Source organism: Bubalus bubalis, chromosome X (genome assembly GCF_019923935.1).
Source record: "Bubalus bubalis isolate 160015118507 breed Murrah chromosome X, NDDB_SH_1, whole genome shotgun sequence".
NCBI classification, from domain to species: Eukaryota; Metazoa; Chordata; class Mammalia; order Artiodactyla; family Bovidae; genus Bubalus; species Bubalus bubalis.
Window position 1 is genome coordinate 128,288,038 of NC_059181.1, and position 9,473 is coordinate 128,297,510.

Consider the following 9,473-nt stretch of genomic DNA (forward strand, 5'->3'; position numbering starts at 1 on the left):
GTCTTTCTATGCCCTGGAAATTACACCGGTAGGGGGCTGTCTACTCTGTGGATTGCCTGAAAGGAACAGCTTTCTGGAAAACTGACCTGTCTGGGAAAAGAAGAGGAACACTGCCTGGGGTAAGGTGGGGCAGTGGGAATTTGAGGGAAAGATAGCCTAGAAAGAGGGTAAAATGAGCAGCTTTGTTTATTAGAAAGGATACCCTTAGTAAAGTTGTATTTTAGGGTCTTACTGTTTAAAAGAAATACAGCCCTGTAGTTCAGTTAGACCTGTATCAAGTTCTGTTGAAGGTCAACTGCCCTTAACTCCATGCCTGCCTCTCAGCTCTGTCAGATCCTCAGATCCTACTGTAACGAGGAGGGGGCTCAATAAAGGTTGACTTCCTTTAACAAACACCCAACAATTGCAAAAGTGAAATATGAATCTAAATTTTGAACAATACAGCAATTTGTATAAATTAAAAAGTGAAATTCTTTTCCTCCCCAGTCTCACTCTTCAGAGGTAACTTCTATTAAAAGTCTGGTGTGTGTTTCCACTTTTCCTACGTGTATACAAGAATAGGCACACACACAGAGAATTACACACATAGTGAACAAAAATGGAGCCAAACTATAAATATTATTCTGCAACTAACTTTTTTTAAAAGCCCAATATTATTTCATGGGCATGTTCCATGTCAGTATGTATAGGTTTCCCTTATTTTTTTAGCAACTGTGTAACATTCCATCGTGGGAATGCTTCAGACTTATTTAACCAAGTCCCCTTGGTTGGACATTTCATTTAGATCCAGTTTTTTGTAGTTACAAGCAATAATGCAATAAACATCCCTGTGTATATACCATGGAATCAACTTTAGGGGGAATCTTCTTTCCATCAACTGTGCATTACCTAAGCATTTGCAATTAGTTTCCTGGGCTCTGGAGAACAGTTTTTAATGGCCATGCCAAATGTTCTGTAGCATCCCGAACGGTCTAAGGCATCCTTTCCAATTAAGCTGCAGTCTACTACACACTGCATTCTAAATGACATTATGCTTTAAGGACAGGGCACTGTCTTGCATTACTGACAGTGTCATAATGCTCTATCTTCATACTAATGCCCTGGACCGGAGTGGGCACTGCGGCCCAACGCAGGGGGACACAAATATGTGACCTTCCCTCACCCACTTCTATCCAGCATCTCTCTACTACTTCTGGCAGGAATATCCGATGAGATATAAGGTACTTTCTTTGCCACCGACTGGCCTGGGGGGAAGAAATAGGAGAACAGTAATAGTAATATCTGAATTGAGGGAGACCCGACTGCTTTCCTGGAGAAGGAAATGGCAACCCACTCCAGAGTTCTTGCCTAGAGAATCCCAGGGACGGGGGAGTCTGGTGGGCTGCCGTCTATGGGTTCTCACAGAGTCGGACACGACTGAAGCGACTTAGCAGCAGCAGCAGCAGCAGACTGCTTTCCACCCTTCTCCCCTCCCCATGTCTCCCCACTACGCCCAGGTGCTCATTGTCTCCACTAACCTTCTGGTGGCTTGCAGGCCCTAGAAAGAGCCACCCTCCTTGGAGGCGACCTCAGCCTGCACCCCCATCAGAACACATTTCTTTTCAGAACTCTCAGTTGCCAGTGTTCATTTGTGTTAGCATGACAGAGAGCGCTTAACGCTTGGCATCAAGAGACCATTTCCTAGCCCTCGGCCTTTGATCAAATCAATTAATCTCTCTGAGCCCCAATTTTGACATCTGCAAGATGGAGCTAGTACTAACGTCTTCTCAGGGTTGATGTAGAGATGAAACGAGGTAGTGTAGGGAAAAGGCCACTGAAAGCAAGGAAGAGTGTTCTGTGATTGTGAGGTGCTGTTATTATTTATGGATTCTCTCTTCCAGATAAACCAATTTGATTTTATTTTGTTTAGATGGGGGATTTCTGGAGACTACAGTGTTTTAACTGGGAGCAGTGCTTGCTGCTGCTGCTGCTGCGTCGCTTCAGTCGTGTCTGACTCTGTGCGACCCCACAGACGGCAGCCCACCAGGCTCCCCCGTCCCTGGGATTCTCCAGGCAAGAACACTGGAGTGGGTTGCCATTTCCTTCTCCAATGCATGAAAGTGAAAAGTGAAAGTGAAGTCTCTCAGTCGTGTCCGACTCTTAGTGACCCCGTGGACTGAAGCCCACCAGGCTCCTCCACCCATGGGATTTTCCAGGCAAGAGTACTGGAGTGGGGTGCCATTGCCTTCTCCGTCTTTATTCTCAGTGACTTTCAAATCTATTTTCATGAGTTCGTGTCTGACTCTGCGACTTCATGGACTTTGGCCTCCAGGCTCCCCTGTCTATGTGATTCTCCCCACAAGAATACTTAAATGGGTTGTACTCCAGGAGGAGTGCTTATGAGGGTGAAAATGTCAGGTTGTGGAGTGGGCCAGTGGGGAAGCTATTTTGAGATGGGGAATCCCTTCCAGACCTTTAAACTCACATATGGAGGGGGTTGCTGGCACCCCAAGATGGAAGGCTGACCAGACTCCCCCGGGCTAAAATGGAAGAAAGGTCTCTGTTTCCCTTTTCTGTCTCCAGGGAAGAGGAAGATGGGTTGGAATGGGGGCGAGAACAGCATAGATTTCTGTGGGTAGGCCTGTGTTCTAGCAACTGTTTGGTGTATTTTTAAAGGTCAGAGAGGCTTTGGCTCTATAGGATGGAGTGGCTGTGACACCTGATTAATGTCTGTGCAGTACTTTCCAGAATGAAATTTAATCAGCAGAATGATTGCAGCAAGCAGCTGCCTGGAGGAAAATGATCCTGTTCTAATGGTGGCTTGTTTGATGTGTTGGCATTGTAGTGGGGCACGTACATTATTAGTCCAGCCCGGGGGGGGGGGGCCAGCTAGGACACTGGCTCAGCTAGTAAGGAAATGCAGCTAACAGCAGCAGCCCTTCTATGGCTCTATGTGGGGTCACTTCTTTCAGATTGTCAGCTCCTTGCCACTCAGAAGACCTTTACTGTCAGCCTCCTGCCTGCCCCTGGGGGTCTTCCCTGTCACCTCCTTTAACCCACTCCTATCATTATTCTCCGTCCCCAGAGCCTCTCAGATCCATCATTCTCAGTGCTCCCCCCAGCAGCTTCAAGGCCTTCCCTGACAGCTTCCTCCAGCACACTCAGACATGCAAGCGTGCGTCCCTCCACTCCTCCCACAGGTGTTCTCAAGGCTTAAGCAAAATGAAAATGGTCTCTCCTTGGTCTAATTAACCCTTCTTCGCCTATTTTCTCATCAGAAGCACAGAGGCCATGATACTGACTTGCAGAAATTCTGTAGTCAGTATTTTTTAAATGATTTTTCTAACATGTTTTTGGCTACACCATACAGCCTTTGTGATCTTAGTTCCCCAGCTAGGGATTGAACCCACACCCTTTGCATTGGAAGCCCAGAGTCTTAACCACTGGACCATCAGGGAAGTCCCTGTAGCCAGTATTATACTCCCTAAAAGGTAGGAAATGCAGCAGATATCTAGGTGATGTGTGTGTGTCTGCGTGCATATACAATCGGTCGTGTCTGACTCTTTGCCACCCCATGGACTGTAGCCTGCCAGGCTCCTCTGTCCATGGAATTCTCCAGGCAAGAATACTGGAGCGGGTTGCTGTTTCCTTCTCCAGAGGATCTTCCAGACCCAGAGAATGCAACCCTCGTCTCTTGCATCTCCTGCATTGATAGGTGGGTTCTTTACCAACCTAACCACCAGGGAAGCCCCTGACTGCCATGTGCTGCCACTCAAATGCCATGGTGTGCCTTCCACCCAAGCTGACTGTGCTGGGCCGTCCTCACCAGGACCTGTGGTTTGAGAAGTTTTCTCGGTAGTAGAGCCAGGTTGAAGGAGCTAGTCACACTTTCTTGCTGCTGTTTGTTTCCCGAGTTTGAAAAGCTTCCACTTAACCCCTCCAGGGTGTACCCCAGAATCACCACAGGGACCTGACCCAGCACAGGGGAAGTGCTTGGAATTATTAAGGCCCCGGTTTACAGTGGAAATGGTAGCCTTTTAGAATGAAAAGGAATCAAAGTGAAGGCTGTAACAACCCTCTCTAAACTCAAAGTAAAGCTGAGCAGGCTCTTCTCCACCGGAAGTTGCAAGGACCCCAGGCTTCCCCAAGGCACCACCCCAGGGTCCTGTGTGTGAAATGAATCTGAAAACCAGGAAAGCAGAGGCCAGTGTTCCTGGCCCCAACAAGTGGTGGATGTGTGTGAGATGGTCTAGAGGCAGAATTAAACTGGAGAAGGTAGACATTGTATTCACAGTTAGAAAACATCTTGACTATTTTGAGCACTTGCACTGAGGCAGATTCTGTACCATCTGAGCCACCAGGGAAGCCCCTGCTATGTACCAGGTCCTAGAAATAATTAAGATTCAAAAAATAAATAAGATCCTTCCTTCAAGGAGTTTGCAGTTTTTTGTTTGGTTTGGTTTGGTTTGGTTTTTTCAGTTTGGTTGGTTTTTGTTTTGTTTGTTCCCCATACAGCTTGTAGGGATCTTAGTTCCTGGACCAAGGATTGAATCCAGGCCCTGGCAGTGAAAGCAAGAGTCAATTGAACTGCCAGGGATTCCTTTAATGAGTTCACAGTTAAGTGGGCAGAGAGAGGTGTGTAAATATATATATATATAAGTAAGTAAGTGAAAGTATTGTTCTTGCCTGGAGAATCCCAGGGACGGGGGAGCCTAGTGAACTGCCGTTTGTGGGGTCGCACAGAGTCGGACACGACTGAAGAGACTTAGCAGCAGCAGCAAGTAAGTGAAAGTCACTCAGTTGTGTCCGACTCTTTGCAACACCATGGACTATACAATCCATGGAATTCTCCAGGCCAGAATACTGGAGTGGGTAGCCTTTCCCTTCTCCAGGGGATCTTCCCAATCCAGGGATCGAACCCAGGTCTCCTGCATTGCAGGCGGATTCTTTACCAGCTCAGACACAAGGGAAGCCCTATATATATATATATATATATATATATATAATATATGATATATATATATATAATTTCAGCACAGGAAACTAAAAGGAATGATAAAGGAGATTTATGCTGGATTCTGAAAGAGGACCAAGAAGGGAGGGGAGAAGTGGTGCCTGATTTAAGTATTAAAAGATTTACTCATTCATTCTCTAGGATGTAAATCCCATGAGGTCAGGGACTTGTTTTGTTTGCTATTGTAGGTCTAACACCTAGAACGATACCTGGACTATGGTAAGAATGCAATATTCACTGAATAAATAAACACATGCCTACTATCTGCTAAGAGTTGGACACGACTTAGCGACTGAGCAACAACAACAAAAATGTGCTAAGCACTTGGGATACCTGGTGAGGGTGGGGTGATGAAAACTGAAGAGTCAAATGGAGATTTCTAGGTTTTTGGCTTGAGCAGAGGATTGGTATTAATTCTTCCTTAAAGGCTTGGTAGAATTTGAGAGGGAAGCTATCTGGTCTGGGCTTTTTGTGTCTGTGAGTGCATGTGGGAATTTTTGATTGCTGATTGAATCATCTTACTTGTATTGGTCTATTCAGACTATTTCTTCTTGAATCAATTTTGCTAACTTGTGTCTTTCTAGAAATTTGTCCATTTCATCTATGTTATCTAATTTGTTGGCATACATTTGTTCCTCATATGCCTTTAAAAAAATTTCCCTAAGATCAGTAGTAATGTCCTCAACTATAACTGTTGCATTGTCTATTTCTCCCTATAATTCTCTCAGGTTTTGCTTCATATATTTTGGTGGGGGTGTTTTTTTGTATATATATATTTATAATTGTTATAGCTCCCTGAATTAGTGACCCTATTATCATTATAAAATATCCTTCCTTGTCTCTTGTAACAATTTTTGCCTTAAAGTTTATTTTTTTATATTAGTATATCAACTCTCTCTTGGTTACTGTTTTCATGATATGTCCTTTTTCATCCTTTTAATTTTAACTAACTTAATTGTGTCTTTGAATCCAAAGTATGTCTGTTGTAGACCGCATATAATCGGATCATGCTTTTTTATCCATTCTTCAATTTCTGCCTTTTGATTGTAGTGTTTAATCTATTTGAATTTAATGTAATTAGCAAAAGGTAGGATTTATGTCTGCTATTTTGCTATTTGTTTTCTATGTTTCACATCTTTTTTATTCATCAGTTTCTCTATTACTGCCTTCTTTTGGGTTAAGTGATTTATTTTCTACTCTACCATTTTTATTACCTTGTTTCTTTTACTATATTTTCAGTTATTTTTAGTGGCTTCCCTGGGGGTTGCAATTAGTATATTAATTTATAAAAACCAACCAAAATTAATACAAAATTCATTTCAACATTATTTAAGAACTTTGCTCCAAGAACGCTCCATTCTCTCCCTGCTCCTTTATGCTGTTATTGTCACATAAATTATATCTTTATACATTGTATGTCATCAACACAGATTTATCATGATTGCTTTACACAGTTGTCTTTTAAAACAGAAAGAAGGGGGAAAGGAATGTGGTATATGGCCTAAAATTAATATTCTGTATTGCCTTGATGGGCTTCCCCAGTGGTGCAGTGGTAAAGAATCTGCCTGCTAATGCAGGAAACCGAGGTTTGATCCCTGGCTAGGGAAGATCCCCTGGAGAAGGAAATGGCAACCCATTCCAGTATTCTTGCCTGGGAAATCCCATGGACAGAGGAGCCTGGTGGGCTACTGTCCTGGGGGTCGCAAAGACTTAGACACGGCTGAGTGACTAAGCACACAGCACACACGCATGGCCTTGATATGTGGTAAAACTGAGAGTGTCTCGAATGACCTCACTGCAAATTCCCCTTCCCATTCTGCTTCCACAGATAAGGCCCTCTAGCAAACGGCCCTCTATCATGGAGACCATGCACAGTTCCTGCTTCTCCCTGAGTAGTGGGCTCCAGTTGCCTGCCAGCCCAGAGAACTAAACAAGCCAATCCCAGCCTCACACAGGAACCAGGGGTTACTCTGTCCTCTTTTTTTTTTTTTTTTTGGCTGTGCCTTGCAGCTTGCAGGATCTTAATTCCCAGACCAGGGATTTAACCCATGCCGCCTGCAGTGGAAGCACAGAGTCCTAACCACTAGACTTCCAGGGAAGTCCCCATCCTCTAGATACTACGAAGTCTCCTCTCACACCCCTGGTTGTTCACTCTGTTCCCAAGCGCAAACTGCTTGTGGCTCTGTTACAGGAAGTGTCCTCCTCCCTCAGGCTGTAAATATATGTGACTAATGAACTGCTGTCTGTCTCATCTGTCCAGTGTTGGGTGTTGCATGTTTGGTCATCCCCATAACCCTAGGGCAGCATCCATCCCTCAACAGGGGGTTGAAGAGGGGTAATCAGCACAATCAGTGTCACGAACAAGATGGACCAACCATGACCAAGGACACCCTCAGGCTTAATTAACTATTCATGGCTAATGAAATGGTTCCATCATGCGGCAAATGCTGTCTAAACTTGGCAGTTCTGTCCAGTGGACTTGTGCTTTGGCTTGCAAGGCAATTTGTTGTCTTTGTTCGTCTCTTTCCACTCTGAATGCTCTAATCCTCAAGATAAGAATGGTTGCTGTCACTATGGAGAACAGTGTGGAGATTCCTTAAAAAACTGGAAATAGAACTGCCATATGACCCAGCAATCCCACTGCTGGGCATACACACCGAGGAAACCAGAATTGAAAGAGACACGTGTACCCCAGTGTTCATCGCAGCACTGTTTATAATAGCCAGGACATGGAAGCAACCTAGATGTCCATCAGCAGATGAATGGATAAGAAAGCTGTGGTACATATACACAATGGGGTATTACTCAGCCATTAAAAAGAATACATTTGAATCAGTTCTAATGAGGTGGATGAAACTGGAGCCTGTTATACAGAGTGGAGTAAGCCAGAAAGAAAAACACCAATACAGTATACTAATGCATATATATGGAATTTAGAAAGATGGTAACGATAACCCTGTATGCAACACACCAAAAGAGACACAGATGTATAGAACAGTCTTTTGGACTCTGTGGGAGAGGGCAAGGGAGGGATGGTTTGGGAGAATGGCATTGAAACATGTATATTATCATATGTGAAACGAGTCACCAGTCCAGGTTCGATGCACGATACAGGATGCTCGGGGCTGGTGCACTGGGACGACCCAGAGGGATGGTATGGGGAGGGAGGAGGGAGGGGGGTTCAGGATGGGGAACACGTGTACACCCGGGGTGGATTCATGTCAATGTATGGCAAAACCAATTCAATATTGTGAAGTAATTAGCCTCCAATTAAAATAAATTAATTTATATTAAAAATAAATAAATAAATAAAATAAAATTACATTAAAAAAAGAAAGGTCACTGTTTGAGTATATCCCATCATGGTATGCTATTGGTTTTCACCCATATTTGGCAGGTGGTTTCTGAGGCACCTGCCTGTCAAGACAGCACACACAGCATCTTGACCAGTTGGCACTTGATCACAGTTACCAAAGGTGGGGCTATAGCTCTCTGGTCAGTGTCTAGCCTGGTGACTGTCACTAGGCATCCGGACAGCTATCACCTACTTTGTTCATGATTGTACACTGCCAGGACGGGCCTGGGGACACTTCTTCGTAAGGTTCAGGGAAAGGAAAGATACCATCATTCTGAGGAGAATTACTTGATTATTCGTTGCGTAATAGTCATTGTTATTCAGGCAAGGGTAGCATCCTTGCTTCACTCCTGTACTGCTGCTTCCCTTGCTACTGTCCTGTATGCTCTCCTGACTCCCAAAGGTATTGAGGTGCACATTCATGGTGCCCCATGGCCCAGGAACTCATGATTTTTAAAATGGGAAGGAATATTTCATACTTAGTTGCTATCCCAATCTATAACCCCTAGCCAGTGTGCCTGGGCTTTGCCTAACACTGCTTTTTGCCAGCACGCCAAAAGTCCTAATCTTGCAATCACAGGGCTTGATGAATCCCATTCAGGCCATAGACAAAATGATCTTACTGGATGTGGACCTCAACTCAGGGAAGATTAGCATTCCCTGGAGGAGGAGGCAGCTGCCTATGAAGTGGGCCCTAGGGGCCCTGAACCTTTCCCCGTAACAACCAAGAAGATCCACAGTACAGGTGATTGGGTAGAGACAGAAACTGAAAGCAGCAGTTCTACATGGCTAGAAACCTGAGTTGTTATGAGGAAATTTTAAGAAAAAGAAGAGAGGAGGAAAAGGGCAGTCCCTGTGAGGGAAAGAGTAGGGCTGTAGCAGACTTGTGGCCCCAGTGATCTGCTGCTACACCACTCTTCTGCAATGCACCTCCATTGCAACAGGAGCTCAATTCTCAGGGCTGCAGGAAAAAAATTAAGCTGAAACACAGGTCCCCAATTTGATACAACAGGAAATACAACATTGACTAAAATAATTTATACAGCAGAAAGACGAAAGGGCACTTTCACACCTCTACAACATAGGTTCTGAATTAACTTCAACATTTGCAATTGAAATGCGCCA